The sequence below is a fragment of the Apium graveolens genome, chromosome 4, assembly GCF_009905375.1.
Source record: "Apium graveolens cultivar Ventura chromosome 4, ASM990537v1, whole genome shotgun sequence".
Taxonomy (NCBI): Eukaryota; Viridiplantae; Streptophyta; class Magnoliopsida; order Apiales; family Apiaceae; genus Apium; species Apium graveolens.
The window spans coordinates 176,883,215-176,892,389 of record NC_133650.1 but is presented as its reverse complement, the minus strand read 5'-3'; the positions used below and the strand labels follow the sequence as shown (position 1 = coordinate 176,892,389).

The 9,175-nt window shown below is 40.3% G+C and overlaps 1 non-coding gene across 1 annotated transcript; it reads right to left on the bottom strand.

Moving 5' to 3' along the window:
• Positions 1–5,168: 5,168 nt before the first annotated feature.
• On the bottom strand, positions 5,169–5,275 carry LOC141722336 (small nucleolar RNA R71). Its single transcript, XR_012575356.1, has one exon. It is a non-coding gene; the product is annotated as a small nucleolar RNA R71 (small nucleolar RNA).
• Positions 5,276–9,175: the final 3,900 nt, after the last annotated feature.

Here is a 9,175-nt window from a genome sequence, read left to right as displayed (position 1 = left end):
TTTCAATTAGTCAAGGAACCAGATCAGTCAGCCATCCATCACTCTCATGTCAAGCCAATCAATGTGAATGAGATGAGCATGAACTATCTGGAGAAAGGACAATCTTCCAGCATCAAGACTACAAAGGCTGAGATAATTCTTAAACCAAGGGCAAATTATCCAAAGTTATCTTTGAAGAACCCTATGGATTCTGTGTATGAGACACCCAAGCCTGATGAAAAGAAGCTTCTGTCAAGATCTATTCTCCTCTATAAAGATCCAGCTGATTCAGCCTCAAGAAAGAGAATTGCAAAGATATTCAGAAATGGGAAGGAAATTTGTGTGGTAGCTGGACATCCACAATTTGCTCATGCAAAGGAAGAAGAAAAAGCCAGATTGAAGCAGGAAAAGAGGCAAGCTGCTCCAGATGCAAAGATGTCTAAACAAAAGAAAGAACAATTTGCTATCTTGGCCAAGCTACAGGCTGTGAATTCTTCTCAACAAATTCCCTTTCAACCATCTCAAGCTACTGAATCAGAGAAGAAGATTGAAAAATAGAAGAAATCCCCAAGAAAGAAAGAACTGGCTAAAAGAACAAAAAGAAAGTTGGATGTTGTTGACAAGGAATTGGAAGATCAATTTCCAAAGGAATCCACTCAAGCTGAAACTCAAGCATCAAAGCCCTCTGTGGTGTTTGAAGACATAAGGGTGGTGGACCCCTACAGGAACATACATGGAGAGCCTATTGTGCCAAAGGATGAGCCAATAGAGTGGGATAAATTACCAATTTCTGACTTCAACTTGCCAATTCTTACTAAGCCAAGAAGGACAAAATCAAGGGCATTCAAGAAAGTGAAGCTGTCACCTCTCAAATCCAAGTCAGTAGTCAAAACTCAACCCAAGGTCAACAGGGGAGACTACTTGTACTTGTGTGACATCAAAGAATTCTCAGATCTAAACCTTTATCTGGAGGAGCTGGATGAGGTAAGGGCAATTGATGCATACAGAAACCTACCTGAAAGGTTGGTGTTCAAGTACAAAGGGGGAAGGGAGATTCAGTGGCCTCTTCACAGGATACTTCAAGAAAGCCAAGCTGTGTTGATCAAAGTCTATTCATCCTTCAAGAAAAACTTTGGGTTCAATGTAACTGCAAGAAGATTAGTATTGAAGAAGATTGAAGAGCTAAGGAGTGTTAGAGACAAAGATGCACTACCCAAAACTCTTATCATCCCATACACAGGGAGAAGAATGCATCTAAGGCCCTACTGGCTGATGGAATTCATGGATGACAAGGGTGTGAGAAGATTCTTCAGATTAGAAGACCAATTGAGTATCTCTAGCAATGAAACTCTCTTGGAAATGCAAAAAATGTTAGATCTCTCAGAATCTGATGAATTAGAATTCCACAGACAGCTCCAGAATCAAATTGAAGAAAACAACAGAAAGCTTGGAAGAAGATCCAGACCTTCAAGAAACTAGAAAAATCTGCTCAGACTAGAGGAGCATCTTGAACTGACTGTGAGCCAAACCTTGTACATTTTTGTTTAAATTGAAGCACTTTCAGTTTTATCTACTTATCTTTAAAGATATATGTTTAGGATGTTTTGTTATCATCAAGTATCTCTTAATTTATGGCTACAATTCCAGTAGACATAAATTGGGGGAGATTGTTGTGAATATGTTGTGTACTTGATGATTACCTAAACAAAACATCTTGGTAGATTTTACTTAGTGAAATAATGTAGCACTCGACAGATAAGAATTATAGTCCCGACGGATAACTCATTATAGTCCCGACGGATGATTAACTTATTATCCATCGAGTGAGTAGCTTATGTAATAATAAGTTTGTAGCACAGTGTTGTATGCACCTTAGCTCATGTTGACTTTAACTAGATATGCAGAATAGGTTGATTAACTGTACATAAGCAATGTCTTGTAATTCTGTATAAGTGAAATAAAGTCAAGTGCCAAAATGGCTACCAACGGATGCTTAACAAAGCTTCGACGGATGATCAAATGACTATCAATGGATGTTTAACATAGCAGTCGACGGATGATCAATTAAGTCATCGACGGATGATCTGAAAGTCGACTGATGATCATATCAAGATTCAAACATCAGTTGAACAATGAAAGCTGACACACAGCCGTTGAGTTGGATACAAGTACACTGTGGAAGCCCATTAACTGGGTAATAGAGGACGAAAAGCAACAAAGATCAAGACTGTTAGATTTTATATTTGTTCAGTTTTTTTGACTTTGTAATCTTGGTAATATATAAACCAAGAGAGTAGCAAATAGAAAAACAACTGAGACAGCTAAGAAACAACAATAGAGAAATCTTTGGAAGCACTATCTTTATCATTTCCTGTTTTTTTAGCAGTTCTATTTTGTAAGCAGCTGTGAGCATTTCTGCACACAGAGTCCTCTCGATATATTAAATATATCTATGGTGGAATTGTTTAAATCCACCAGAAAGTTTTTAAAGCCTCTTGTTTTTAATTACTTATGTTTTGATTCATTCAAGTTTACATTCCGCATTGTGCTAATCAAAACAAATATATCCATAATCGAGTTGAACATTTTTATTTCAAGAAAAAGATTCAAGAATTGCATTCAACCCCCCTTCTGTAATTCTTGCTATATTGTTAAGGGACTAACAATTTATAAACTAGATAACAACACTAGCATGCCCTATAAAACAATATCATCAGTCGTGTGCTGTCTATAAATATCGTAGTCCAATTTTAACATGCTATTTTCATTTCCAAACCACTGTTCCATTATCGGAACCATAAAACCATTTTTCTGTTACGGGGACCACAAAACCATAATCAGATATATATTGGATGTTCTCTAGGGACGGCTGATCAGGCCTTCACACAAGTTATCTAGGATAGTTGGCCAAGCAATCACACAAATTATCTAAGAAAGCTGATCGGGCTTTCACACAAATTAACCGGATCCGCAGAGACTAGCTAGGTCTCTGATTAACTATGCTGGACTAATCGGTGAAGATAGGGTGCACAACCGAATTAGCCACTTACGCAACGTTATTGATAAGTGGCATTTTATACCACTTAGAACGTCTTAAAATGGCTTAAATTGGTGTCTTGAAATCAAGTATTTTGTGTATTTGATGCGTTTTTCTAGTGTTTATGCATTTCAGGGTATTAGTTGCATTTCGGGGGAGGAATCATCAAGAATAAGCCTTGGCATGTGTTCACCATTGCGAGAGGAAAGGAATGGGCAGATTACGGCGAAGAAACGGAGCAAACCTGGATTTTTTCCAGTAGAGGCCTGCGCGCCCGCACAGCAATGCTGAGCGGCCGCGCAGCAACCTGCGCGCCCGCGCAGCTATGCTGAGCGGCCGCGCAGGGTCGGGGAAAAAGATAAATTATTTTAGACTTCTACTTCTGTTTGGCTTCCAACTTCTATGTAATCTGAGTTTTATGGGACTATTATATAGGTAGATTTGAGACGTTTTCACAGAGAGTATTAAGGGGGTTATGTTTTAGATTGTGTTTTACGCAAGAAGCGAAGGAGATAAGGAAGAAGACCGATTTAGCACACCGCAACGAAGAGGAAGCATATTTTCTTGTGATTCTTGTTTCGTTGTAACATTGGATGCTAGTTTTCTTGCTTTGACTTATTTACTCTTGTGAGGTACTCTGTTTTAATATAATTAGTTTAGTTATTATTTTCTTGTGTTTGTTTATCATGATTTCATATGAACCCATGATGGCGATAAGTTCTATTATGGGCTAATCGTGATCATGGGGTTGCAACGGATTTATTATGGAATTCTTTAGTTAATTGTTTAATACTTTAGTGTGTGATGATTGCTTGATATCTAGTATTGGTTGTGCGTATTCGTCTTATGTGCGTCGCGAACATATAAGATAGGGTGTTAATCTCTTGTGAAGCGACGGTGGATCTTGAGATTTAGAACTTGCCATGCTAGCATAGGTTCATGTACGTTGTGCATGATTAGTGGGTAACTCTAACAGTTTTATTTGCCCTATGTAATCAAAAAGAATAACTTGTGCTTAAATCGTTGTGTTGTCAATTTCTGTAGACATATAGGAACTCAACATAATTGATGACTATTCAACTTCTATCTTAATTGTGGATGCTTGGTAGAATGGTATTAGTACAATTAAAGTTGGCTTTTATCAGTTTCGTGTTATTCGATTAATATCATCACTGTCACATGCTAAAGGTAATAACAATGGCTATAGAAGGAAGTAATAATGAAGTTGTGATCTCATGAGTGTTTATTATTGATAAATTGAAGTGTTAGTTAAGTGGTTAATTAAGTAGTTAATTATAGTTAATATTTAATCAACAATTTTAAGTGTTATTATCTTAACATTGAGAAGTAATCATACATTGGTGAGTGAGTTTAATTAGACAATAATTTAGTCTGAGTCTCTGAGGGAACGAACTAGAAAATATTCTATATTACTTGCGAACGCGTATACTTGCGTGAATATTTGCGCGTGTTTTCACCCTAACAAGTTTTTGGCGCCGCTGCCGGGGACTCGGCGTATTTGTTTAGTTTATGTACTTACCATCATTGGTCATTAGGACTCAGTGATTAGGACGTAGTAGTTACTTATTTTTTTCTGGTTGTGTTTCAGGTACTTTAGCAAGCGTTTATGCAAACTCGTTCTCGTGCTCGTAAGAGGACTTTAGATACAGCTGAGGAGACAGACGAAGTTCTTGATATTCCGGAGAAGTTAGATTTTGAGGATTCGGATTCAGGAACTGAGCAGAAAGAACCAGTAAACATGGGAGATCGTATTGTTCAAGCTGATCCAGCTCTTATGGATTTTTCTCAGCCTAAAATTGATGACATTCAGTCAAGCATCCTTCATTCGGCTATTCAAGCTAACACCTTTGAAATCAAGCCGGGCACTATTTAGATGGTGCAGAATTCTATTTCTTTTGGAGGAGCGGCAACTGAAGACCCCAACATGCACATAAGGAATTTTGTCGAGATCTGCAGCACTTTTAAGTATAATGGCGTGACTGATGAGGCTATCAAGTTGAGGCTTTTCCCATTCTCACTAAGGGACAAGGCTAAAGACTGGTTACATTCTGAACCAGCTGGGTCCATCACTACGTGGCAAGATCTTGCGCAAAAGTTTCTGGTGAAGTTTTATCTGATGGCAAAGACTGCTGCTATGAGGAGTGCTCTTACTCAGTTTGCGCAGCAACCTACAGAATCTATGTGCGAGGCTTGGGAACGCTACAAGGAAATGTTGAGAAAATGTCCACATCATGGAATGCCGGATTGGATGGTGATCACTGGTTTCTATAATGGTTTGGGGGCCCAATCTCGGCCCATGCTCGATGCAGCAGCTGGAGGCGCCTTATGGGCTAAAAGCTATACTGAGGCGTATAATCTTATCGAGACGATGGCTGCAAATGAGCATCAAAACCCAACTCAGAGGATGACGTCAGGCAAGGTAGCAGGTATTCTGGAAGTTGATGCAGCCACCGCTATTGCAGCCCAGCTCCAAGCGCTATTAATGAAGGTTGATTCTTTGGCTACGTATGGAGTTAATCAAATAGCTATGGTTTGTGAGCTTTGTGCAGGTTCTCATGCTACGGATCAGTGTTCTCTTGTAAACGAATCTGTTCAGTATGTGAATAATTATCAGCGACAACAGCAGCCTGTGCCAGCGACCTATCATCCTAACAACATAAATCATCCAAATTTCAGCTGGGGGAATAATCAGAATGCTATTCAGCCACCATATCAGCAAGGAGTGAGTAAACAGTTTAACCCACCTGGATTCCAGCAACCGCAGCAGTATGCTACAAGGCAATCATATCCTCAACAGGGAAGTGCAGCTGCACCTACTAGTGCTGATTTTGAGGAACTTAAACTGTTGTGCAAGAGTCAGGCGGTTTCTATCAAGACCTTGGAAAATCAAATTGGTCAATTAGCCAATGCAGTGCTTAATCGTCAACCTGGCACTCTTCCCAGTGACACGGAAGTACCAGGCAGGAAGGAAGCTAAAGAGCAAGTCAAGGCTATTACCTTAAGGTCTGGAAAAGTAGCTGATGCTGAAAAGGCAAAAGAAGTAGAAGCTGAAATTAGAGGTGAAGAATCTAAGCAAAAGGAGAAAGCGGCGGAACCAAGGAAGACTACTGTTGAACACACTCTGCCTGAGGCTAATATAGGGGAGAAACAGCTCTATCCTCCACCACCTTTTCCTAAGAGATTGCAGCAACAAAAGCTGGATAGACAGTTCGGGAAGTTTCTGGAGGTGTTCAAGAAACTTCACATCAATATACCTTTTGCTGAAGCTCTGGAAAAAATGCCTAGTTATGCGAAGTTTATGAAGACTATTCTTTCAAGGAAGGTGAAACTGGATGACCTTGAAACCGTTGCTCTCACGGAAGAATGCAGCGCTGTTCTGCAACAAAAGTTACCACCAAAACTGAAAGATCCAGGGAGCTTCACCATTCCTTGCACAATTGGCAATCTGACATTTGACAAGTGCCTTTATGATTTGGGAGCAAGCATTAATCTGATGTCGTTGTCGATCTTTAAAAAACTGGATCTGCCTGATCCAAAACCCACGTACATGTCACTACAATTGGCTGACCGTTCCATTACTTACCCAAGGGGCATAGTTGAGGATGTGCTCATCAAAGTGGATAAGCTCTTCTTTCCAGCAGATTTTGTTATTCTGGATTTTGAGGAAGATAAGAAGATTCCCATAATCTTGGGGAGGCCTTTCTTGGCTACTGGCCGTACCTTGATAGATGTGCAAAAAGGGGAACTTACTATGCGGGTCCAAGATCAGGATGTGACCTTCAACGTATTCAAGGCAATGAAATTCCCTACAGAAGATGAGGAGTGCTTAAAAGTGGATGTGATTGATTCTGCGGTTACTTCGGAACTCGATCACATGCTAATGTCTGATGTATTGGAAAATGCCTTAGTGGGGGATTTTGACAGCGATGATGAAGATAGCAACGAGCAATTACAATATCTGAACGCTTCTCCCTGGAAGCGAAAGCTAGACATACCATTTGAATCTCTTGGTACTTCTGACCTCAAGAACGTAGAAGGAAAGCTCAAACCATCAATAGAGGAAGCACCTACCTTGGAGCTCAAGCCATTACCTGAACACTTGAGGTATGCTTTTTTAGGTGATTCATCTACGTTACCTGTTATTATTTCATCTGACCTTTCAGGTAGTGAGGAAGACAAGCTCTTAAGTATTTTGAGAGAATTCAAATCGGCTATAGGATGGACCATAGCAGACATCAAGGGGATAAGTCCTTCATATTGTATGCATAAAATTCTGCTAGAGGAAGGTAGTAAGCCAACTGTGGAACAGCAGCGAAGACTGAATCCCATCATAAAGGAGGTGGTGAAGAAAGAAATTCTGAAATGGCTAGATGCAGGCATCATTTATCCTATTTCTGACAGCTCGTGGGTGAGCCTCGTACAATGTGTACCTAAGAAGGGAGGTATCACTGTGGTCGCAAATGAAAAGAATGAGCTCATCCCTACTCGAACAGTTACAGGATGGAGAGTATGCATGGATTATAGAAAATTGAACAAAGCCACAAGGAAGGATCATTTCCCCCTTCCATTTATTGATCAGATGCTTGACAGATTGGCGGGTCATGAGTATTTTTGTCTTCTGGATGGTTATTCCGGGTATAATCATATTTGTATTGCACCAGAGGATCAGGAAAAGACTACCTTCACTTGTCCATTTGGCACATTTGCTTTTCGCAGAGTTTCGTTTGGGTTATGTGGCGCACCGGCCACCTTTCAGAGATGTATGATGGCTATATTCTCTGACATGATTGGAAATAACGTCGAAGTGTTCCTGGATGACTTCTCCGTCTTTGGACACTCATATGATGAATGTTTGAATAATCTGTGCGCCGTACTCAAAAGATGCGTGGAAACTAATTTGGTGCTTAATTGGGAGAAATGTCACTTTATGGTGCGTGAAGGCATTATCCTTGGGCATAAGGTCTCTAGCAAGGGTCTGGAGGTGGACAAGGCCAAGGTGGGAGTCATTGAAAATCTTCCCCCACCTAATTCTGTGAAAGGAATCCGTAGTTTTCTTGGTCATGCGGGTTTTTATCGGTGATTCATCAAGGACTTTTCAAAGATATCTAAGCCGTTGTGCAATTTGCTTGAGAAAGATGTGCCTTTCAAATTTGATGATGAATGTTTGGCAGCATTCGAGACTCTCAAGAAGAGTTTGATCACGGCACCAGTCATTACAGCACCAGATTGGACAGAACCATTTGAGATGATGTGTGATGCGAGTGATTATGCGGTAGGTGCAGTTCTGGGACAGCGCAAGAAAAATCTCTTCCATGTGGTCTACTATGCGAGTAAGACTTTAAATGGTGCCCAATTGAACTACACCACTACTGAGAAGGAGCTTTTGGCTATAGTCTTTGGCTTTGAGAAATTTTGATCTTATCTGCTTGGTATGAAAGTAACAGTATTCACTGATCATGCAGCTATTCGCTATCTGGTTTCTAAGAAGGATTCGAAGCCAAGACTCATTCGTTGGGTGCTTTTACTTCAGGAATTTGAGTTAGAGATCAAAGATAGAAAAGGTACTGAGAATCAAGTAGCTGACCATCTCTCTAGGTTGGAGGATCCCGATTCTACTTCACAAGATAGGACGTTAATCAATGAATCTTTTCCGGATGAGCAGTTGTTTGCAATTCAGGAGGAAGAACCATGGTTTGCAGATATTGTAAACTATCTCGTCAGCAATATAATGCCTCCTAATTTGACATCCGCTCAAAAGAAGAAGTTTCTGCATGAGGTGAAGTGGTATATGTGGGATGAACCATATTTGTTTAGACAGGGAGCTGACCAGATCATCAGGAGATGTATCCCGTTCTGTGAGACGGAGGGGATATTACGAGACTGCCATTCCACGGTTTATGGTGGACACTATGGCGGTGAGAAGACGGAAGCTCGTATTCTGTAAGCAGGTTTTTTCTGGCCTACTTTGTTCAAGGATGCTCATCAGTTAGTTTTAAGGTGTGATCATTGCCAAAGAGTGGGAAATTTGTCAAGGAAGGATGAAATGCCATTAAATGTGATGCTTGAAGTCGAGGTCTTTGATGTATGGGGAATCGATTTCATGGGGCCTTTTATCTCGTCTTGCAATAATCAGTACAT